This window comes from Macaca mulatta, chromosome 9 (genome assembly GCF_049350105.2).
Source record: "Macaca mulatta isolate MMU2019108-1 chromosome 9, T2T-MMU8v2.0, whole genome shotgun sequence".
Lineage (NCBI taxonomy): Eukaryota > Metazoa > Chordata > Mammalia > Primates > Cercopithecidae > Macaca > Macaca mulatta.
In genome coordinates, this window is record NC_133414.1 from 113,234,527 (window position 1) to 113,258,315 (window position 23,789).

Here is a 23,789-nt window from a genome sequence, read left to right on the forward strand (position 1 = left end):
TCAGAAAAATTGAAAGAATAATACAATAAACACCTGTTTCGCTTCCACCTATATTCAACACTTTAACATTTTGCCACATTCTCCCTCCCGCCTATATACCCACATTCATATAAAAAGTAAGTTTAAGCCAGGCACAGTGGCTCATGCCTGTAATCCCAGCACTTTGGGAAGCAGAGGAGGATGGATCACTTGAGTTCAGGAGTTCAAGACCAGCTTCAGCAATACAGCAAAACCCCATCGCTACTGAAAAAAAAATACAAAACTTACCCGGGCATGGTGGCACGCGCCTGTAGTCCCAGCTACTTGGAGGGCTGAGGCAGGAGGATTGCTCGAACCCGGGAGGTCGAAGCTGCAGTGAGTCAAGATGGAGCCACTACTCTCCAGCCTGGGCAACAGAGCAAGACCTTGTCTCAAAAATAAACAGTTTATACTCATGATCCTCTACCCCTAAATATGTCACTAGGCACCTCTTAGAAATAAGGAACTTCTACATAGCCACAATGCAATTATTACATCTAAGAAAATTCACCATAATTTCATAATATTATCTAGTCCGTTTTCTGTTTTCTCTGGCTCTACCAAAAATTCTTTTACAGTTTTTTTTTTTGTTTTTTTGTTTTTTAATTTGAGACAGAATCTCTCTCTGTCTCCAGGCTGGAGTGTAGTGGCTTGATCTCAGCTCACTGCAACCTCCACCTCCCGGGTTCAAGCAATTCTCCTGCCTCAGCCTCCCAAGTAGCTGGGACTACTGGCACACGCCACCACTCCCAGCTAATTTTTGTATTTTTATTAGAGACGGGATGGTCTCTATCTCTTGACCTCGTGATCCGTCCGCCTCGGCCTCCCAAAGTGTTGGGATTACAGGCATGAGCCACCCCACCTGCACCAACCCCTTTTTTTTTTTAAGAGACTGAGTGTCACTCTGTCACCCAGGCCAGAGTGCAGTGGTGCAATCACAGCTCACTACAGCCTTAAAACTCAAACTCCCATCCTCCGGACCAACTTGGTTAAAAAAAAAAAAAATCCAAGGTTGGGTGTGGTGGCTCATGCCTATAATCCCAGCACTTTGGGAGGCCAAGGCAAGTGGATCACCTGAGGTCAGGAGTTTGAGACCAGCCTGGCCAACATGGTGAAACCTCGTCTCTACTAAAAATACAACAATTTGCTGGGTATGGTGGTGCACTCCTGTAGTCCCAGCTACTCAGGAGGCTGAGGCAGGAGAATTGCTTGAACCTGGGAGGTAGAGGTTGCAGCGAGCCGAGATGGCGCCATTACACTCCAGCCTGGGCAACACAGCAAGACTGTCTCAAAAAAAAAAAAAAAATTCCAGTCAAAGTTCACGCACTGCATTTGCTTGCTAGGACTCTTCACTCTCTTTCAACAGTCCCTATGTGAAATTGTTGTGTTTTTTTGTTTGTTTGTGTTTTAATAACCAAAAAAAACCTGGTCCTTTTTGAAGAGACCAGGTCCAGTTTTTATCCCAGTTTGAATTTGTGTGATTGTTTCCTTCTAATGACATTTCATTTGTTTTATCTTCTGTATATCCTGTAGTATAAACCAGCAATTTCTAGTATAGAGCCTTGATTAAATTCAGGTGCCACATTTTTGACACAAATGCTTCATAAGTGATGTTGTGGATTTCACACTGCATCACATCAGGATGCTTATATTCCCTGATTATTCATTATTAGCCATGCTAAATTTGATTGCTTGGTTTCAGCGGTAACTGCCCTGTAGAATTTCTTTTGCAATTTCTCTCCTGTTCAATTTTCCTTTGCAATTAATAAGTAATCTATGGAATGATACTTTGGCACCATGAGTGTCCATTCCTCAGCAACTTTTCACCTGATGTTTTGGACATCCATTGATGATCCTTGGCTGAGCTAGTTATTACATTAGTGGTTGCCAAATGGTGACTTCGTATGTAATTGAATAGCTTGTTAATGCTGTTGAATTTATTCATTTATTTTTATTTTAATTTAATTTTATTTATTTATTTGCCATAGAGTCTCATTCTGTTGCCCAGGCTGGAGTGCAGTGGCACAATCTCCATTCACCGCAACTTCCGCCTCCCGGGTTCAAGCAATTCTCTGCTTCAGCCTCCTAAGTAGTTGAGATTACAGGTGCCCACCACTATGCCTGGCTAAATTTTGTAGAGACGGTTTCACCATGTTGGCCAGGCTGGTCTTGAACTCCTGACCTCGTGATCAACCTGCCTTGGCCTCCCAAAAGGGCTGAAATTATAGGCGTGAGCTACCATGTCCAGCCCTAATGCTGCTGAATTTTTAAAATGTAGACGATTATCTTCTAAAAATAATGAATAATTGTTTCATTTCATCCTTTTTATGTCACTTATTTATTTTTCTTGTATTCTTGTATTGGCCATGATCTCCAGTACTGTGTTAAACAAGAGTAAGATATTTGACATCCATTGTCTCATTCCTGTTCTTAGAGGGAATGTTTCTGATTTTCCCCTGTAAATGTAGTGTTTGCTATTTGTTTTTTGGCAAATAGCCTTTGTCAACTTAAGGAAGGTCTCTTCTATTTTTTTGTTTTCTTGAGTTTTTATCATAGATATACGTTAAACTTTATAACGTAAACCTAAACGTTGTACTTTTTTGCATCTACTGAGATAATCATGTTTTTCCCACTTTAGTTCATTAACAGGATGGATTACATTGAGAGATTTTCTGATGTTAAACCAGTCATGCATTTCTGGTATAAATCCTATATGATCATTATAGATAGAAGATAGATAGATAGATTGATTGATTGATTGATTGATTGATTGATTGATTCAGGGAGTACATGTGTACATGGGCAGGTTCTTTTACAAGGGTATATTCCCTGGTGCTGTGGTTTGGGCTTTTATCAATCCCATTACCCAGATAGTAAACATAGTATCCAATAGGAAGTTTTTTAGCCCTTACCTCCTTCCCTCCCTGTTTCTGAGTCCCCAGTGTCTATTGCTCCATCTTTTTGTCCATGTGTATCCAGGGTTTAGCTCTCACTTATAAGTGAGAACATGCAATATTTGGTTTTCTGTGTCTGCATTAATTCATTTAAGATAATGGCCTCTAGCTGCATCCATTTTGCTGCAAAGAACATAATTTGATTCTTTTATATGATCATGATATATTTTTAAATGCAATATTGAATTTGGTTTGCACTTACATGTAGTTTTTGTATCTATGTTTATAAGTAAAATGAGTCTGTCTTTTCTTTATCTTATGCTACCCTTATCAGTTTTAGAATCAAGGTTATACTAGCATCACAACATTAGCTGAGCGATGTTTTTCCTTTTTTTGTTGTTGTTGTCACCTCTGTTATTTAGCGTGTATCCACTTACACATGGGTCTTTTTCCAGGCTCTTTATTCTGTCCCACTAGATTATTTACATCTCTAATCTAATACCACAGTGTATTAATTGGTTTTACTATTTTTGTAATCTTTATTGTGATTGTACTTGATTCCCCTACTTTGTTATTTAGTTTACTTGCTTTGTTCTTAGTTTATTGGCATGTTCTTTTTTCTTGATCAGTCTTTCAGACATTCCATATGTTGCCAATCTATTCAAAGAACCAGGTATTATTAACCTTTTACATTTTTGTTGTAATTTTCAATTTGGTTGATTTTCTCTTACCTTTATTATTTTCTTCATTTGTGCATGTTTCTGCTGCTTTTTTTTTTTGGCTTCTTGCATTAAATACTCGGCTCAGTTGTTACTATTTCTCTATATTTTCTGATAAATATACTTGAAGCTTAAATTTTCCTCTAAGTCCTGTTTGGTTTTGTTTGTTTTTTGAGACAGCATCTCGCTGTGTCACACAAGCTGGAGTGCAGTGGCGTCGTCTCAGCTCACTGAAACCTCTGCCTCCCAGGTTCAAGAGAGTCTCCCGCCTCAGCCTCCTGAGTGGCTGGAATTACAGATGCCCACCACCACATCCAGCTAATTTTTGTATTTTTAGTAAAGACAGGGTTTCACCGTGTTGGCCAGGCTGGTCTTGAACTTCTGGCCTCAAGTGATCCACCTACCTTGGCCTCTTAAAGTGTTAGGATTACAGGCATGAGCCACTGTGCCCAACCCTTAAAATCTTTTTGGTCTGACATGAAAGCTGCAACAATGGCTTTTTTTGATTAATATTTTGGTTTATCTTTTTTTTAATTGTCTATTTGCAACCTTTCTGTATCCTCTTTTAAAATAATAAGATAGTTCAATACATTGTTTTTAATGTAAGAGATTATTTTTTCTTTTTATATATAAATTTAACCCATTTACACTTATTTCATTTGCTGTTATAGTCAGTCTCCTATCAACCATCTTATTTCCTATTTTCAATATCTAATTTTTCCCTTTATTCTTCTTTCATACTTTTATTGCATAAATAGAATTTTCTTTTGTTGGTTTGAAAATTATGCATTTTATTTTTATCCTTCTGGGTGCCACTCTCAGCTTATTATAACCATGTTTATGTATTTTTATCCTTGTCAATTTTGAGCTTATTGATAGCTATATCTTTCTAACCAAAAAAGCAAGTGCTCACCTCCCACTGGACTTCAGTACACTCACTTCCACACACACAATTCTATCATGTTGTTTGATCTAGAATTTCAATGCTTAATGATGAATATAGGGTTTTTTTAGACTTACTTATACTACCATATGTGTTTCTAAGTACTTTAGTCAGCCTTCATTCCCATATCTTGTAGTGTCCTCTGAGATTTAATTCTCTTCTTGCTAATGAACTTCCTCCAAAAGTGTTTTTCTTTCTTTCTTTCTTTCTTTTTTGAGATGGAGTCTTGCTCTGTTACCTAGACTGGAGTGCATTGGCTGACCGCAGCCTCCGCCTCCCAGGTTCAAGTGATTCTTGTGCCTCAGCCTCCTGAGTAGCTGGGACCACAGGCACACACCACCACACCCATATTTTTAGTAGAGACAGGGTTTCACTATGTTGGCCAGGCTGCTCTTGAACTCCTGGCCTCAAGTTATCCACCCAACTCAGTCTCCCAAAGTGCTGGGATTACAGGCGTGAGCCACCACGCCCAGACCAAAAGTGTTTTTCAAAGAAGGTCTTTAGGTGGTAAATCTTCTGAGACCTTGAAAGCTTGAGAGCATCTTTCTTTCTAGTTTTGGTACTAGAATTATAGTTTAGCTGGATATGAAAATTCTAGTTCTAAAGTTCTTTTTCTTGTATCAGGCATTGCTATTGAGAAAATTGATATCAGTATGATACTTGTTCCTAGTGAGTAGCATGTGGGGATTTCTTGTTATGTTTGTTTTCTTGCTTGTATGTCTTAATTCTTGAGAAGCTTTTAGAATTTTTGTCTCTCTTAAATTTTTCTTTAATGTGTTAAGTATTTTCCCAAATCTATCTTGTTGATATTCTGTCTGAAATCTTACACTTTCCTCTAATTCTGGGAAATTTTAGGATTCTCGGGAATTCTTTTATTCATTCTTTTTTAAAGCATTTCCTTCCAGCTTTTTCATCCCTTTTCTCTTCTGAAACTCCCATTTTAACTACATATCTTCCATATTTAATAACGTTAGCCTTATATCTTTCATCTTCTTATTTCTTCCTGATAATTTCCAGAAGAGTTTGCCATCCTTATCTTCTAGTTTATGAATTCATTCTTAGTCTGAATCTATTTCACTATTTAACTTGTATATTGCCTTCTTTCTTTCAGCTATTATATTTTTACACTGGTTAATTTTATTCTTATACAGTCTCATCCTATTTCAAATTTATAATATTCTTTAACCAGGCATGGTAGCACCTGCTCGTAGTCCCAGCTACTTGAGGCAGATGCAGGAGGATCCTTTAAGCCCAGGAGTTTGAGGCTTCAGTGAGCTATGATTTTGCCACCCCATTCCTGCCTGGATGACAGAGGGAAACCCTTTCTGTATAAAAAAAATTAGATAATATATTTTTTAAAATGTGTGACATTCTCCATTATTTCCTAGAAGACTTTTATTGTGATTATTTTATTTATTTATTTATTTACTTATTTATTTTTTCAGAGATGGGGGTTTGGTCTGTCACTCAGGCTGGAGTGCAGTGGTGCAATCTTGGCTTGCTGCAGCCTCAACTTCGCAGGCTCAAGCGATCCTCCCACATCTCAGCCCCAGGTAGCTAGGACTTTAGGGATGTGCCACCACACCCAGCTAATTTTTAAAAAATATTTTTTGTAGTGACAATGTTTCACCATGTTGCCCAGGCTAGTCTCAAACTCCTTAGCTCAGGCAATCTGCCCGCCTTGGCCTCCCAAAGTATTGGGATTACAGGCATGAGCCACTGCGCCCAGCCTATAAGGATTATTTTAAATTCTTGTTCTCACTGGTCCATTAATTCTGCTTCATCTCATAAGGTTCTTCATTTTCAGGGTTCTCTTTTAAAAGAATTACGTTACCCAGATGTATTATTTTTCTTTCTGAGCTCATAGTACTCTGGATGTGTCATTCTCTTGACTGGTGATATGCATCTGGGGAGGGAGTTACTATCTGGGTCTAATTCTGCCACACCCCCAACCTCCTCTCCTATCCCTTCCCTCCCAGTTTACTTAAGCAAAAGAGGATGTGCCTTTGGATGAACCTGTTGTGTCTCACTCCAGGTTCTGCGGCTCCTGAAATACCACTCCCCAAGGCTGACTCCTCCCTCTGGAGGCCCAAAGTGGAGGAATTAGCAGGAGGAAGGACTGTCAAGTGGTGAACTACATGGTCTGGGTCTCTGTGGTGGTTTTGTATTGTGTCACCTTGGTTAAGTTGGGACTACTTTTCCCAGAATACCCTTCCATGTATGGTTCTGGGTTGGAGTTGGCCTAAGGAAATTTGCTAAGGATTTGGAAGCTGGAAGTAAAGCAAGTCTGAAGGTTTTACACTTCTGAAGGTTGTCGTGGCTACAGGCAGTGAGAGAAAGATGCAAAGGTTCCAGAGTTTCATTTGTTTTTGTTTGTTTGTTTGTTTGTTTGTTTTGAGACAGGTTTTTACTTTGTTGCCCAGGCTGTAGTGCAGGGGCATGAACATGGCTCACTGTACCCTTGACCTTCTGGGCTCAAGCTATCCTCTTGCCTTAGCCTTTTGTTTACCTGGAACCACAGGGGGCACCAACACACCTGGCTAATTTTTTAATTTTTATTTTGGTAGAGACAAGGTCTCACTTTGTTGCCCATGCTGTTCTCAAACTTCTCGGCTCAGGTGATCCTCCCACCTCGGCCTCCCAAAGTGCTGGGTTACAGGCATAAGCCACCACACCTGGCCTCTACTTCGTTCTTACTCTTCTTCCTGACTCTGTGATCCGTTCTTTTTCCTCATTGACATCTCTCATCACCAGCAGAGGCCCACAACCAGACACCAAGTGAGAACTCACAGAAGTAGAATCTATGAAGAAGCAACAAGCTTCTGTTGACTTTTTACAGTAGCTCCCTTTCTATCTTCCACTACAGGAAGAAAGATAAACTTATCTTCCTCTTTTTCCAGCAGGTTCCAGCTTGTCTCCCCTCCACCCCCAACCAGTGCTTTCCAAGGACTGATAAGTGATTTTCCCACCATCCTACAACTCCCTTTGTGACCTTTACTTCTACATCTCCACCAACAATTGTGCAAAATCTCATTCCTATAATAATCATTCATTCCATGATATTTGCAGTGGTTCTATTTCCCTAGTTGAGCCCTGGTAGATACAGTTCCTGAGAACTTCATGGAGCAGTTTCTGCACCAAACCTGCCCTCTCTACCTCTGGACCTCTACGTGAGAAAAAGTACATTTCTCCCTTGGGTAATCCACTGTTATTTTGGTCTGCCCTCCTGGAGCCAGGCCGCCACTGGTCTTGAACCCCCATCCTCCTCTACACCATTATGGGAGACAGAAAGAAATTCTACCTTATCTGACACATTGCATTTTTTAGTTTCTAACAGGAACTTACCTTATAGCTTAAATAAATTCCACCCCCTCTACCTCACTTTTCACTTGGCTGTATTTAACTCATCCTTTGGTTTTTCCTGACGTCTAGATAAGTCTGATCCTCTTATTGTGCCAGCATTCTCCCAATACCGTAGGCATCTCCCTTCGCAGAACACCCATCATTTAGGAAATATTTGCTCCATGACTGTCTCCCCTACTAGACGAGACCCTGACTCTTTTTTTGTTGTTTTTGTTTTTGTTTTTGTTTTTTGAGATATATTTTCACTCTGTCACTCAAACTGGAATACAGTGGTGCAATCTTGGCTCACCGCAACCTCCACCTCTCAGGTTCAAGTGATTCTCGTGCCTCAGCCTCCTGAGTAGCTGGGATTACAGGCACGAGCCACCACGCCCAGCTATTTTTTGTATTTTTAGTACAGACAGGGTTCTGCTATGCGGGCCAGGCTGGTCTTTAACTCCTGACCTCAGGTGATCCGCCCGCCTCAGCTCCCAAAGTGCTGGGATTACAGGTGTGAACCACTGCGCCCAGCAACCCTGACTCGTTTTTTTTGTTTGTTTGTTGTGTTGTGTGTTTTTTTGTTTGTTTGTTTTTTGCTTTTTTTTTTTTTTTTGAGATGGAGTCTCACTCTTTCTCCCAGGCTGGTGTGCAGTGGCACAATCTCGGCTCACTGCAACCTCCGCCTCCCGGGTGCAAGCGATTCTTCTGCCTCAGCCTCCAGAGTAGCTGGGATTGCAGGTACGCACCACCACACCAAGCTAATTTTTGTGTTTTAGTAGAGACGGCATTTCACCATGTTGACCAGGCTGGTCTTGAACACCTGACCTCAGTGGATCCGCCCGCCTCGGCATCCCAAAGTGCTGGGATTACAGGCGTGAGCCACCGCGCCCGGCCTCACCCCTGACTCTTATTCCTGTTCTGCTCCCAGCCCATAACACAGAACTGACACACAGCCACTCATTGAATGAATGAACTTCTTTAAGTTAGCTATAGAGAAGATAAACCTTTTGGTGGGCGTGGTTGAGATTGGTCTGTACAGCATCTCTAAATTCCTTGAGCAGGGCCTGGCTTGTCCGTGTCTTATGCTCTTTCATTCTAAAGCCTTGAGCTACTTTCTAAACATTGGGTGCCTCATAGCCAGTTACTACACGTTAAGAGGATATGGTACATGTGCTCCAGACATCAAGGCCACCAGACCCACCCCATTATATGTGACATGTGGAATACAGCATTGGGACATACCCAACCTTTGCTATCTTCTCTAAGAACTGCCTACCAAACACTTTCCTGCTGAGGAGTGGGCCCAGCCTGGGGTCACCACTATCCCATGGAACACTTATATGAGTATTAGGAAAAAGTATACTTTCTCAGCATGCTTTATTGCCATCTGCTAAAATGGTTTCATTATGAATACAGGTATTTACAGTGTCTGTAATGTGAATGGGACCCTTGGAGTTATCCACTGCACAGCCTGCATAACCAAATGTGGATACTGCCCTGCCAGCCTCCCATTAGCCTTATTAGCATCGTGTGACCTTGCCTTCCTCGGAAGCCAGGCTTATTGGACCAGCAGTGGAGATCCCACTCAAGCTGGCCAATCAGATTGGTTCTCCCAGGAATTTGAAGTTGGGATAAGCAACTGTAGCTTGTCATCACTGCACTGGGAGAAAATGTTGAATAGTGGCTGCCACGTTTCAGTTAGGTTTCCTGATTGCAAGCAGCAGAAACCAATATTAATGTAAATGGATAACTTAAGCAAAATGGAATGTATTGGAAGTAGTCTCTGAAAGCCAGAGAACCAGGGGGCCAGAAAGGAGGAGGAGCAATGGAATAGCCTCACACCAGAATAGTCAGAATAGTCTGGTCAGGCCCCCACTGCTGGGTGAATGACCTCCATCCATTTCTCCCTCTCCTGTGTCTTTCCTGTAGGACTCATAGTCTTGGGCAAGAGCATCCGACCAGTCAAACTTCACTCAGGTGCCCAAATCTGGATATACGGCGATGGTGAGAGGAATCTACCCGTATTTTTCTCCCTTAACTCAAAAAACTTTATTTCCATTTATAAAAATATTTAGAACACATAAAACTAGACAACGTTAGCCAGGCATGGTGGCTCATGCCTGTAATCCCAGCACTTTGGGAGGCCGAGTCTGGTGGATCACCTGAGGTCAGGAGTTCAAGACCAGCCTGTCCAACATGGTGAAACCCCATCTCTACAAAAAATACAAAAATTAGCTGGCCATGGTGGCACATGCCTGTAATCCCAGCTACTCAGGATGCTGAGGCAGGAGAATTGGTTGAACCTGGGAGGCGGGTTTTGCAGCGAGCCAACGTCATGCCACTCCACTCCAGCATGGGTGACAGAGTGAGGCTCCTTCTCAAAAAAACAAAAACAAAACAAAACAAAAAAACAACTAGACAACCTTTATTCTTTTTTCTCCTCTTCTGGTAAAGGACCTATCGGTGGCTTCCCTCCTGTGGCACTGTTGCCCTCTGAGCCAGTGTTACTCCCACTGGTTCCTTCCTCTGCCTCATGATCAACTCTTTCCTGTCCACTCACCTTATCCTCAGTAGAAGTGCCTTCTTCACCATTTTACTGGCTTTCTGTCATTTCTTCAAGGTGGTCTCCATTGGAACACTCTTGTTGTCTTCCTTTTCTTTGTTTTTTTCAGCCACTTGCTCTTCCTCAGAAAGTCCTGCTCTGACACATTCAGCTTTCCCTGCTGCCTCTTTCTTCCTTTTTCTGCCTTTTGCGGGTTTGCTCCCTTGCTTCTGCCTTGTCAGATGCAATTTTCTCCATATGCACTTCAACTTTCAACCCACACAACCTTTAAAGTTTATTGTGAAATAAGTCTGTGCTTTCCAGGAATTTCTTTTTCTTTTCTTGGTGTTCCTCTTCTATTTGAAAAGTTCGGCTTTTAGTTTTTGCTGATGGGCCATTAAGGACTGGATCTTGTTTGGGAACACGCATTCTAGCTGTGTGACAGCTGATGATTGTCTGGCAATGCACTCTTATTAAGTAATTCACCAATGAAGTGGTAGTTTCTCTGGAAATGAATACTATTTTTGTGCTTCACTGAAAAGCCATCATTAAAAGATAACATAGGGCCTGGCGTGGTGGCTCATGCCTGTAATCCCAGCACTTTGGGAGGCTGAGGTGGGTGGATCACTTGAGATCAGGAGTTTGAGACAAGCCTGGCCAATATGGTGAAACCCTGTCTCTACTAAAAATACAAAAAAATTAGCCAGGTGTGGTGGCAGGCACCTATAATCCCAGCTGAGGCAGGAGAATCACTTGAACCCAGAAAGTGAAGGTTGCAGTGAGTCAAGATTGTGCCACTTCACACTCTAACCTTCTAACCTGGGTAACAGAGTGAAAAAAAAACAAAAAAAAAAGATAGGAGAAAATCTAGGTGACCTTGGGTATGACGAGGACTTTTTAGACATAACACCAAAGGCATGATCCATGAAAGAAATGATTCTTCAAGGGAAGACAAGCCACAGACACAGACTAGAAAAAAAAAATTTGCAAAAGACCTATCTGATAAAGGACTTATATAAAATATACAAAGAACCTTTAAACTTAATAATAAACAACAAACAACTTGATTTAAAAACGGACAGAAGACTTGAACAGACACTTTACCAAAGAAGATATATAGATGGCAACTAAGCATATGAAAAGATGCTCAGGCCGGGCACAGTGGCTCATACCTGTAATCCCAACACTGGGAGGACGAGGTAGGAGGATGGCTTGAGGTCAGGAATTCAAGACCAGCCTGCACGATAAAGTGAAACCCTGTCTCTACAGAAATGAAAAAGAAAGAAAATAAAAAAGAAAAGCTGCTGGGCATGGTGGCCACACCTGTAGTCCCAGTTACTCAGGAAGCTGAGACAGGAGGATAGCTTGATCTCAGGAGGTTGCAACTGCAGTCTCATGAGCTATGATCATGGCACTGCACCCCAGCCTGGGCAATAGAGCAAGATCTTGTCTCTCTCTTTATTTATTATTTTTATTTATTTAGACGGAGTTTCGTTCTTTTGCCCAGGCTGGAATGCAGTGGCACGATCTTGGCTCACTGCAACCTCCACCTTCCAGTTTCAAGTGATTCTCCTGCCTCGGCCTCCTGAGTAGCTGGGATTACAGGCACCTGCCACCACGCCCGGCTAACTTTTGTATTTTTAGTAGAGATGGGGTTTCACCATGTTGGCCAGGCTGGTCTTGAACTCCTGACCTCAAGTGATCTGTCTGCCTCAGCCTCCCAAAGTGCTGAGGGCCACCTTGCCCAGCCCTCATGTATTTTTTTAAAAAAGATGCTCAACATATGTAGTGTAGGGAATTGCAAATTAAAACAATGAGATACCACTACACACCTATTAGAATGGCCAGACCCAAACTGATCGTGCCAAATGCTGTCAAGGATATGGAGCAACAGGAACTCTCATTCATTGCTAGTGAGAATGCAAAATGGTTCAGCTACTTTGGAAGACAGTTTGGCAGTTTCTTGCAAATTTAAACATATTCTTACCATTCAGTGCAGCAATTGTACTCCTTGGTATTTACCCAAATAAGTTGAAAATTTATGTCCATACAAAAAATTTGCACATGGATGTTTATAACAGCTTTATTCCTAATTGCCAAAACTTGGAAGTCATGAAGATGTTTTTCAGTAGGCGAATAGATAAATAAACATCCAGACAATGGACTATTATTTGGCAGTAAAAAGAAACACACTATCAAGACATGAAAAGACATGAAGGAAACTTAAGTTCATATCACTAAATGAGAGAAGCTGATCTGAAAGGACTGCATACTATATGATTCCAACCATATGACATTTTAGAAAAGGCAAGACCATGAAGACAGTAAAAAGATCAGTGGTCACCAGGGATTAGGATGAAGGGATGAATAGACAGAGCACAGAGGATGTTCAAGGCAGTGAAAATACTCTGCATGACACTATAATGATGGATACTGGTCATTACGCATTTGTCCAAATCCATAGGATGTACAATGCCAAGAGTGACGTTGAGGAAAATTCTAGACTTTCAGTGATAATGGTGTGCTAATGCAGATTCATTCACTGTAACAAATGTACCACCATGGTGCTGGATGTTGATAGTGGGAATGCTGGAGGGGACAGGAATGTGAGGGAACTCTGAACTTTCTGCTCAATTTTGCTGAGAACCTAAAACTACTCTTTAAAAGTCTGTTAAATAGGCTGGGTGGCTCATGCCTGTAATCCCAGCACTTTGGAAGGCCGAGGTGGGTGGATCCCCTGAGGTCAGGAGTTCAAGACCAGCCTGGCCAACATGGCAAAACCCTGTCTCTACTAAAAAGACAAAAAGTAGCCGGGTATGATGGCACGTGCCTGTAATCCCAGCTACTTGGGAGGCTGAGGCAGGAGAATTGCTTGAACGCAGAAGGTGGAGGTTGCAGTGAGCCGAGATCATGCCACTGCACTCCAGCCTGGGTGACAGAGTGAGACTCTGTCTCAAAAAAAAAAAAAAAAAAAAAATCTGTTAAATAAATAAATAAGTTGTCATCATAAACATCTGGATCTTCAGCAGACTGAGTGTTCTACAAAACAAACAAACAAACAAACCAAGGAGTACAGTTGCTGAATTATATGGTAAAAGTATGTCTAATTTTGCAAGAAACTGTCAAACTGCCTTCCAAAGTAGCTGAACCATTTTGCATTCCCACTAGCAATGAATGAGAGTTCCTGTTGCTCCCTATCCTCACCAGCATTTGGTATTATCAATAAAGGAGAAAGGTTCTCCTTTCTCCATGTGAGACTGCCTCTGTCAAATTCTTTCCTTTAAAGCAACTCCTATGGCTAGACATGGTGGCCCATATCTGTTATCCCAGTGTTTGGGAGGCTTAGGCAGGTGGATCACTTGAGGCCAGGAGTTCAAGACCAGCCTGGCCAAAATGGCAAAACCTGTCTCTACTAAAAATACAAAAGATTAGCTGAGCATGCAGGTGCATGCCTGTAATCCCAGCTACTCAGGAGGCTGAGGCAGGAGAATAGCTTGAACCCAGCAGGTGGAGGTTGCAGTGAGCCCTTACCCTGCCACTGCACTCCAGCCTGAATGACAGAGTGAGACTGTCTCAAAAAATAAAACAAAATAAAATAAAATATCTTCTGCACAATTTTTTGCATTTATGTAAGCAAAGTGTGTGGGGGAATTATGATAGACCTTCATAGAGTCATTGTGCTCTATCTTTGTTGCCTCATATTCATTTCAATATTCTTGTTTTTCTTCATCAGTGACATCTCCCCACATTCCACCAATAATCTTGCCAATTTCCATCAATTTCAGGTCAGTATTGGAAGCCTTGACTCTGGCCCAGGCATTTGTGCTGTACCTCATGTAGGGTAAGAGTGGCTTATCTTTGAGGGTTTTGGAATAGTAGTACTAGAGGATGCCATGACCCGGGCTGTTGGTGCAGGGGTTCCCTCCCAGCCTGTAGCTGTAGGTGAGATGCCTGTGTGGAGTGCGTCCCACAAACAGTAGTGTGCTGGACACTTGTGCTGCAGGAGCTGGTAGGGGTGGGAGGTAGGGCACAAGATGGTCTTTTTCACATTTTGAAAAATTAAGTTTTCATTTCCTTAAGAACAAATCTGATTAGGGAGGTTGGCAGATCACTTGAGTCCAGGAGTTCAAGACAAGCCTGGGCAAGACAGGCCTACCATCAATTGTAGAGATGGTGAAACCCCATCTCTACAAAAAATACAAAAATTAGCCAGGCATGGTAGTGAGACAGGATTCATTCCCTTGACCTTGACCCCCTTCATGGGCAGGAATTGGAGTGGCTCATTTCACTTAGCCTGCAGTCCACGGATGGCTAAGTGTTAACAGCTCAGTGAAGGGTCAGGGTGACAGCCTCCTGCACCTGCCCTTTTCGACAGCCAAGTTTTTGCTCGGTGTCCGGGAAGAATCAGGTCACACGAATTGTTTGAAAGGTAATGAATGCAGAAGGCTTTATTGAGCAGTGGAAGTGGCTCCTGATGGAAGGGGAACTGGAAAAGAAGAAGGTGATCTTTCCCTGAAGCCGCACTGTCTGAAGTTAGCCACGTCTATCTGTAGTCTCTGACGCTCAGTTGATTGCTCCTCTGCTTGCCACTTAGCCATTTATCTCCCCGAGGCTCAGCAGCTTGCATCCCCAACAACATGCCTCGGCCACTTGTGTTGCTCTTTTCTTCTGCCAGCTGGTCTGGTTTTTATGGGCATAGGATAGGGGCATGGCAGGCCAAAAAGGCAATCATTTGGGTGGAAAAGCGGGGTCAGCTGTTTTCACTTAGGGCCGAGGTTCCGGGCTTGAGGGTGCGGTTTAGTTGGGAGCCCAGCTGTTCTGTATCAGTAGCACACTTGTAGTCCCAGTTATTCAGGAGGCTGAGGTGGGAGGATCACCTGAGCCCAGGAGGTCAAGGCTGCAGTGAGCCATGATCACACCACTGCACTCCAGTCTGGGTGACAGAGCCAGAGTCTGTCAAAAAAAGAAAAAGATAAAATCTTAAACACCCTGGAAAGAAAGAGCATCCACAGCTCCACCCCTTTCCTGGAAAATTCATGAATAATCTACCCCTTGTTTAGCATATAATCAAGAAATAACCATAAAAATAGCCAATGAGCAGCCCATGCTGCTGTTTCCATCCCTCTGGTTGTGTAGAGGGAGGGAAATACCTGGATTTACCATCCCACACAGGTCACACCCAGTGCAAGAGAGTCAGGTCTCCCTGTATTAATGTATTGTCTTATTTTCTGTGTTCTTGATACTCAGGCATCTGAGGCCTAGCTGACTGGAGATGGACCGCCCCTACTCAGTCTAGCTGATTCTTAGAGGTAGCCAGGTACTCACCTCACTGAGGAGTGTGCCTTTCATACGCCAATGAACCAATTCAGAGCCCGTACTGCTCACCACCTCTTCTGTCTGACTCTTACAATCTATCAGGCAATCTTCCTCTCCCTTAACCATTCTGGGCCAGGTAGCAGGCACTGTCAGAGACATTTGAACCAGAGAAACTCCATCTTGAACGGGGGCTGGGTAAAATAAGGCTGAGGCCTCTTGGGCTACATTCCCAGTAGAATTCTTAGTCACAGGATAAGATGGGAGGATGGCACAAGATACAGGTCACAAAGACCTTGCTGATAAAACAGCATGCAGTAAAGAAGCCTGCCACATCCCACCAAAGCCAAGATGGCCATGAAAGTGACCTCTGGACATCCTCACTGCTCATTATATGCTAATTATTATGCATCAGCATGCTAAAAGACACTCCCACTAGCACCATGACAGTTTACAAATGCCATAGCAACATCAGGAAGTTCCCCTATAGAGTATAAAAAGGAGAAGAAACCTCAGTTCTGGGAATTGTCCATCCCTTTCCTGGAAAATTCATGAATAATCTACCCCTTGTTTAGCACATAATCAAGAAATAACCACAAAAATAGCCAATGAGCAGCCCATGCTGCTGTCCTGCCTATAGAGTGGCTGTCACACATGTCCGTGTGAAGAGATCATCAGGAGGCTTTGTGTGAGCAACAAGGCTGTTTATTTCACTCGGGTGCAAGTGGGGAGTCCGAAAAGAGAATCAGCAAAGGGTGGTGGGATTATCATTAGTTTTTATAGGTTTGGGATAGGTGATGAAGTTAGGAGCAATTTTTTGCAGTTAGGGGGTGGATCTTACAAAGTACATTCTCAAGGTTGGGGAGAATATTAAAAAGTACCTTCTTAAGGGTGGGGGAGGATATTACAAAGTACCTTCTCAAGGGTGGGGAGGGTATATCGTACAAAGTACATTCACAAGGGTGGGGGAATATCACAAAGTACATTATCACAAGGGCAGGGAGGGTGTATTGTCACAAAGTCAATTGATCAGTTTGGGTGAAGCAGGAACAAATCACAATGGTGGAATGTCATCAGTTAAGGCAGGAACTGGCTATTTTTACTTCTTTTGTGGATCTTCAGTTGCTTCAGGCCATCTGGATGTGTACAAGCAGGTCACAGGGGATAGGACAGCTTAGCTTGGGCTCAGAGGCCTGACATTCCTGTCTTCTTATATGAATAAGAGAAACAAAACAAAATAGTGGTGAAGTGTTAGGGCGGCGAAAATTTTGGGGGTGGTATGGAGAGATAATGGGCGATGTTCTCAGGGCTGCTTTGAGGGGATTAGGGGTGGTGTGGGAACCTACAGTGGGAGAGATTAAACTGAAGAAAGATTTTGGGGTAAGAGGTGATATTGTGTGGTTGTTAGAAGGAGCGTTTGCTGTATAGAATGATTGGTGATGGCCTGGATGCGGTTTTGTATGGATTGAGAAACTAAACGGAAGACACAAGGTCCGAATAAAAGGATAAAAATAGGTATTAAAGGACTAAGAATTGGGAGTATCCAGGACATCCAATTAGAGAGTTTCCAAGGGGATTCAGCAAAATTATTTGCTTGGTTGGTGAGTTTTTAGGCTCTATCCTTGAGTTTTTTTATATTGTCATATAGCAGGCCAGATTGATTTAGGTAAAAATAACACTCTTCATTTAAAAATATTAGCATAAGCATTGCGCTGAGAGATGGGATCTGATGCCTTGCAGTGAATGACTCCAGCTTCCTTTGGAAGTAAAGCAGCCTTGAGAAGAGTTTTTATTAAAGAGGCATTAATGATGGATGACCGTTGTGTAGTGAGGAAACCTCTTTCAGCCCATATAACAGCATGGTGGTGCAAGATATGGAAGGCATATTTAGAGTCAATATAAATATTGACATGTAGTCCCTTTGCAAGAGTGAGGGCCTGAGTTAAGGCAATGAGTTTGGCTTACTGAGAGGTAGTGGAGGTGGGCAGGGCAGTAGCCTCAATTATAGATGTAGAGGACACTATAGCATAGCCTGCCTTTGCTGGTGAGTGGCGATTAGGCCTGGTGGAACCGCCATCAATAAACCAAGTGTGATCAGGGTGAGGAACAGGAAAGAAGGAAATATGGAGAAGTGGAGTGAATGTCAGGTGGATCAGAGAGATATAGTCATAGGGGTCAAGTGTAGTATTGGAATAATGTGGGGGCCAGCCTAAAACAGTAAGGTCAAGTTGTTTGGACAGAAAGGCTACAGGGTGCGGTCCTGGCTCTTGTGTAAGAATTCTGACTGCACAGCCCTGTGCTTCGGCTGTGTATAATGGAAAAGGGTTGGGATGAGTTAGGGAAAGCTTGTGTGGGAGCAGCTTCTAGGGCTGTTTTTAAGGAATGCAAAGAAGAGCAGGGAAAGGATTTAGGATCTATGTGATCAGCTAGGTTTCCTTTTGTGAGTTTATATAATGGTTTAGTCAGGATGGCAAAATCAGGTATCCAAAGGCAAAAGTATTGAACCATGCCCAGGAAGGAGAGGAGTGGTTGTTTTGTAGAAGGGGCTGGGGTTTGAGAGACAAGCCAGACACAATTGGCAGGGAGATCATGTATGTTTTCATGAAGAATTATGCTGAGGTAGGTAACAGATGGGGAAGAAATTTGAGCTTTGGAGGGGGATACCTGATATCCTTTGGAGAGTAAATATTGAAGGAGCAGGAGGATATCTTGTTGAGAAGACTCAAAGGAGGGACTACAGAGTAGAAGGTCATCAATGTATTGAATAAGGTGGGAAGCAGAGAGGTGGAAAGAAAGTAAATCATGAGAAAGGGCTTGACTGAAGTAATGAGGGCTGTTCCAGAAGCCTTGTGAAGTAATGAGGGCTGTTCCAGAAGCCTTGTGGCAGTACAGCCCAGGTAAGTTCCTGGGACTAAAGGGTGTCAGGGTCAGTCCAGGTAAAAGCAAAGAGGAGCTGGGACAAGGGGTGCAGGAGAATAGTGAAAAAAGTGTCTTTAAGATCAAAAACCGAGTAGTGAGTTGTGAAGGGAGGTATTGAGGACAAAAGAATGTACGGGTTAGGCACCACAGGGTGGACAGGCAAAACAATTTGGTTGATAAGGCGCGGATCTTGAACCAACCTGTAAGACTTGTCCAGTTTTTGTACAGGTAAGATGGGGGATTTGTAAGAAGAGTTTGTAGGCTTTAGCAGCCCATGCTGTAGCAGGCAAGTAGTAACAGGCTCCAACCCCCTTAAAGCCTGTTGTGGGATGGGATACTGGCATTGAGCAGGGTAAGGGTGATTAGATTTTAATGGGATAGTAATGGGCATGTGATCAGGGAGGGAGTAGAGGTGTCCCATACCTGTGGTTTAAGGTGGTGGGATACAAGAGGAAGATGTGAAGGAGACTTTGGGTTGTGAAGAAGGGCAGCAATGAGACGTGGCTGTAGTCCAGGAATAGTCAGGGAAGCAGATAATTTGGTTAAAATGTCTCAGCCTAATAATAAAGGAACTGGGCAGGTGGAGATAACTAAAAAGGAGTGCATAAAAGAATATTATCCAAATTGGCACCAGAGTTGGAGAGTTTTAAGAGGTTTAGCAGCCTGGCTGTCAATACCCACAGCAGTTATGGAGGCAAGGGAAACAGGCCCTTGAAAAGAAGGTAATGTGGAGTGGGTAGCCTCCATATTAATTAAGAAGGGAATGGACTTACCTTCCACTGTAAGAGTTATCCAAAGCATCTGTGATGGTCCAGGAGGCTTCTGAGGCAATCGGGCAGTGTCAGTCTTCAGCCACTAAGCTGAGAAGATCTGGGAAGGAGTCAGTCAGAGAACCTTGAGCCAGAGTTCCAGGGGCTCTGGGAGAGGTTGCTGGGCGAGTTGGACAGTACAATTTCCAGTGGGGTCCCACACAGATGGGACGTGGCTTAGAAGGAATCCCAGGCTGTGGGCATTCCTTGGCCCAGTGGCCAGATTTCCAGCACTTGAAGCAAGATCCTGGGGGATGGAGTCCTGCAGGAATGCCTGGACACCGTGGATTAGGTGTTTTGAAGTTCTTGTGTGCTGGAGATGTGGCTGGGGTTTCTCTTACAGCGGAGGCAAGTAATTGCAACTCAGAAATATGTTGCTGCTTGGCTGCCTCTTCTCTATTATTGTGTACTTTGAAGGCAAGGTTAATTAAGTCCTTTTGTGTGGTTTGAGGGCTGGAATCTAATTTTTGGAGCTTTTTCTAATGTTGGGAGCGGATTGGGTAATAAAATGCATATTGAGAATAAGACAGCCTTCTGGACCCTCTGGGTCTGGGGCAGTAAAGCGTCTAAGGGTTGTTGCCAAATGGGCCATGAACTGCGCTGGGGTTTTATATTTGATGAAAAAGAGCCTAAATTCTAACTGATTTGGGAGAGGTCAGATAAAGAAAAAGGAGCACTAACTTTGACTATGCCTTCAGCTCCAGCCACCTCTCTATTGTTGGGCAGATGGGAGAGAACTAGTCACGAAACAAAACTGTAAGCCAGATCAGGTGTGAGGAGGGGAAGTGATAAAAGGATTGTAGGGTCGGGAAGCAGAGGTTGGGGAAGAATTGGGACCTGACTCGGCCTGGTGAGAAGCAGCCTGGGGAGGAGGGGAGAAGTCAGATGGGTTCTTAGAAAAGGAGGATTCAAAAGGACTCAGAGTTTGGGGTGGAAACTGAAGGAGCAGACAGGAGAGAAAGAAGAAAGATTTGGGATGAGTCGCATTGGGAGCAGAGACTGGAGGGGATCGATGTGTAAAAGAATGCCTGGATGTCAGGCACCTCAGACCATTTGCCCATTTTTCAACAAAAATTATCTAGATCTTGTAGGATGGAGAAATTGAAAGTGCCATTTTCTGGCTATTTAGAACCATTGTTGAGTTTGTATTGGGGCTAAGCAGTATTGCAGAAGAAAATAAGATGCTTAGGTTTTAGGTCAGGCAAGAGTTAGAGAAGTTTTAAGTTTTTTAGAACACAGGCTAAGGGAGAAGAAGCAGGAAGGGAGGGCGGAAGGTTGCCCATAGTAAAAAGGTAAGTTTAGAGAAAAGAGAGGGTAGAGACACGGAGGAGGGAAGTGGTACTTGCCACCAAGGAGAGCTGGTACTTGCCACCAAGGGGAATGATCAAGGCAGTCATCCCCACAGTAATCAGTCACCTCTGGAATGTGGATAAATAATCAGGTAGGCATCCACGCAGTGATTAAACACCCCAGTCCATGACCGGCGCTGGAGTTTTGAGTTCATGGATAAAACATGTCTCCTCTGTCTCTACCAGAAAGAGAAAGGAACCGAAATTAAGGAAGGGAGATATTGAAGCATTGAGTACCTTCTTATGGGCAGGGGAGGATATTGCAAAGTACCTTCTCAAGGGTGGGGAGGGTGTATCATACAAAGTACATTCACAAGGGTAGGGGAATATCACAAAGTACGTTATCGCAAGGGTGGGGAGGGTGTATTGTCACAAAGTCAATTGATCAGTTAGGGTGAAGCAGGAACAAATCACAATGGTGGAATGTCATCAGTTAAGGCAGGAACTGGCTATTTCCACTTCTTTTGTTGATCTTCAGTTGCTTCAGGCCATCTGGATGTATACATGCAGGTCACGGGGGATATGATGGTTAGCTTGGGCTCAGAGGCCTGACAGTGGCCATTCTTTCATTTAGGTAAAGGTTATTATTTTATTTTATTTTATTTTATTTTATTTTATTTTATTTTATTTTGAGATAGAGTCTCATTCTGTCGCTCAGGTTAGAGTGCAGTGGTGTGATCTTGGTTCATTTCAACCTCCGCCTCCCAGGTTCAAGTGATTCTTCTGCCTCAGCCTCCCAAGTAGCTGGGATTATAGACATGTGCCACCACACCTGGCTAATTTTTTTTTTTTTTTTAGTAGAGACAGGGTCTCACTATGTTAGCCAGGCTGGTCTTGAACTCCTGGCATCAAGTGATCTGTCCGCCTTGGCCTCCCAAAGTGCTGGGATTACAGGCGTGAGCCACCATGCCCGGCCAAGTAAAGGTTACTTTCTTAATAAACTTGCTTTCACTTTACTCTATGGACTCGCCCTGAATTCTTTCTTGCTTGAGATCCAAGAACACTCTTCTGGGGTCTGGATGGGGACCCCTTTCTGGTAACACAACTAGAGACATCCTCTGTAGCCCAGAACCCACCAGAATTATTCAAACTAGCCAATCCTAAATCTAAATCTGCTCACCCTCACTTGCCTTGCCTTTCCCATGGAAACCACAAGAAAAACTCCTGCCTGTTCTTTGCCCTTCCTCCAGACTGACCTGTGTGCTTCCCCACAGGGCCCTGCAGGGCACTCCGTGACCCTCCTCTTGGGAACTGTGCCTAATAAATCATATTTTCTTTTATCTTTTTTTTTTTTTTTTGAGACAGAATCTTGCTATGTCATCCAGACTGGAGTGCAGTGGCATGATCTCAGCTCACTGTAACCTCCGCCTCCCGGGTTCAAGTGATTCTCCTGCCTCAGCTTCCTGAGTAGCTGGGATTACAGGCATACACCACCATGCCCAGCTAATTTTTGTATTTTTAATAAAGATGGGATTTCACCATATTGGCCAGGCTGGTCTTGAACTCCTGACCTCATGATCCGCCCACCCTGGCCTCCCAAAGTGCTGGGATTACAGGCGTGAGCCACTGTGCCTGACACAAATTATCTTTTCAATAGCAATCATCTCTTGATCTGTTAGCCTCACTATACCTGAATAAAAACAGAATCCCGGGTACAGTTAACAACAGTCTTCCATGGGAAATTGGGGGCTGTTAGGAAGGGATATAGATGCTGAGTCACTTCAAAATGACATCTATTGCACAATGCAGACAGAAGCAAATGAAGTCAGTCAGGAGTATGTGGGTAGGGTAGATAGGAGAATGGTAGACAACGGGGAAAGTTTGAAAGAGAGTTGAGGAGAGTAACTCCAGTTTATCACTGTCAACCTCCTGCATCTAGGCCCTGGATCCACTTCTAACTCTGCAACTTCAAGTCTGTGACAAGACCGTGTTTCCTTCCAGGAAGCACCCTGCTTTTGGTTAAGCAAATCTAAGTTTCTGCTCCTTGCAGCCCATGATTCCTCCTTATAACGGGGAACTTTGCACCCACATAGATGCATCTCAAACTATAAGAACACCTTTTTCCAGCCTGTGGCCCAAAGGTTATCTGTCCAGGCACCTCCTGCCTTCCCCCTTTTCTCTCCTCTTCCAGCCTGACCACCTCTGGGCTTAGGATCCCAGGCCAGTACCTTCCTAGCCCTGATGCTCCCTTCTCTTCTGGTCCAGCTACCTCCCACCTCGTCTTCCTTGACCTCAGGTGGGGTTTCCCTTCTGCAGAGCAGGGATGGAGGCAGGGGTCCTCCCAGCAGAGAAACCCTGCGTTCCTCCTCTCCTGCCTGGACAGCCCCACTCCCCAAGCTGGCAGAGGCTGGCTCTGCAGCTCCTGATCGTCTCCCTCCGGTCTGACTGCCTTACCTTTTTAGTCTAAATCCCAGCCCCTCCTTTTAGGAACTGTCATCATGTTTAATCCTGCCTGGGGGAGACCCCCTCTACCTTCCTAAATGGAAGGTATTCCATTACATGCTAAAGTGCAGTTTAAGCAGCTGTAAGGAAGTGTGACAGAAAGTCTGTCAGAGTGGGGCTGGACTTGCCAAAACTTGGTGTGATGTGGGGACTCTGTCAACGTGCTCCTAGAGAAACCTGAGCTGAGCTGACGCTGAGGCTGTCAGGATGTTCAAGGTAAGAGGCAGGAAGTGGTGTGGGGGAGGGGCAGACAAAGCGCTGGACCCCCGGGTGGCCTGAGAAGAAGGGTTCCCAGTGGGTGGGGGCCGAGGACTTCCTCGTCATTGTGCTGCCAAACAAAGGCAGATGGGCCACCAGGACACCCAGACTGCATTAGGATGGGCAGGTCGGGCCCAACTCTTGTTGGAACAGGAGCGGGGATAGACGGTGAGTAGGGAGGAGGAGGGTGGACAGGATTTCCTCCAACAAGTGTTTCAACCTGAGGCCAGAGGCGTCCAGA

The 23,789-nt window shown here is 43.7% G+C and overlaps 1 long non-coding RNA gene across 1 annotated transcript in view; it reads right to left on the bottom strand.

Moving 5' to 3' along the window:
- Positions 1-14,882: 14,882 nt before the first annotated feature.
- The window catches only part of LOC144331276 (uncharacterized), a 38,318-nt gene continuing 29,411 nt past the window's right edge, over positions 14,883-23,789 (bottom strand). Inside the window, exons 2-3 of the long non-coding RNA XR_013398314.1 lie at positions 15,784-15,920; positions 14,883-15,411 (exon numbers count right to left, since the gene is read on the bottom strand). This is a non-coding gene — a long non-coding RNA (uncharacterized LOC144331276). The remainder of the gene's footprint in view (positions 15,412-15,783; positions 15,921-23,789) is intronic.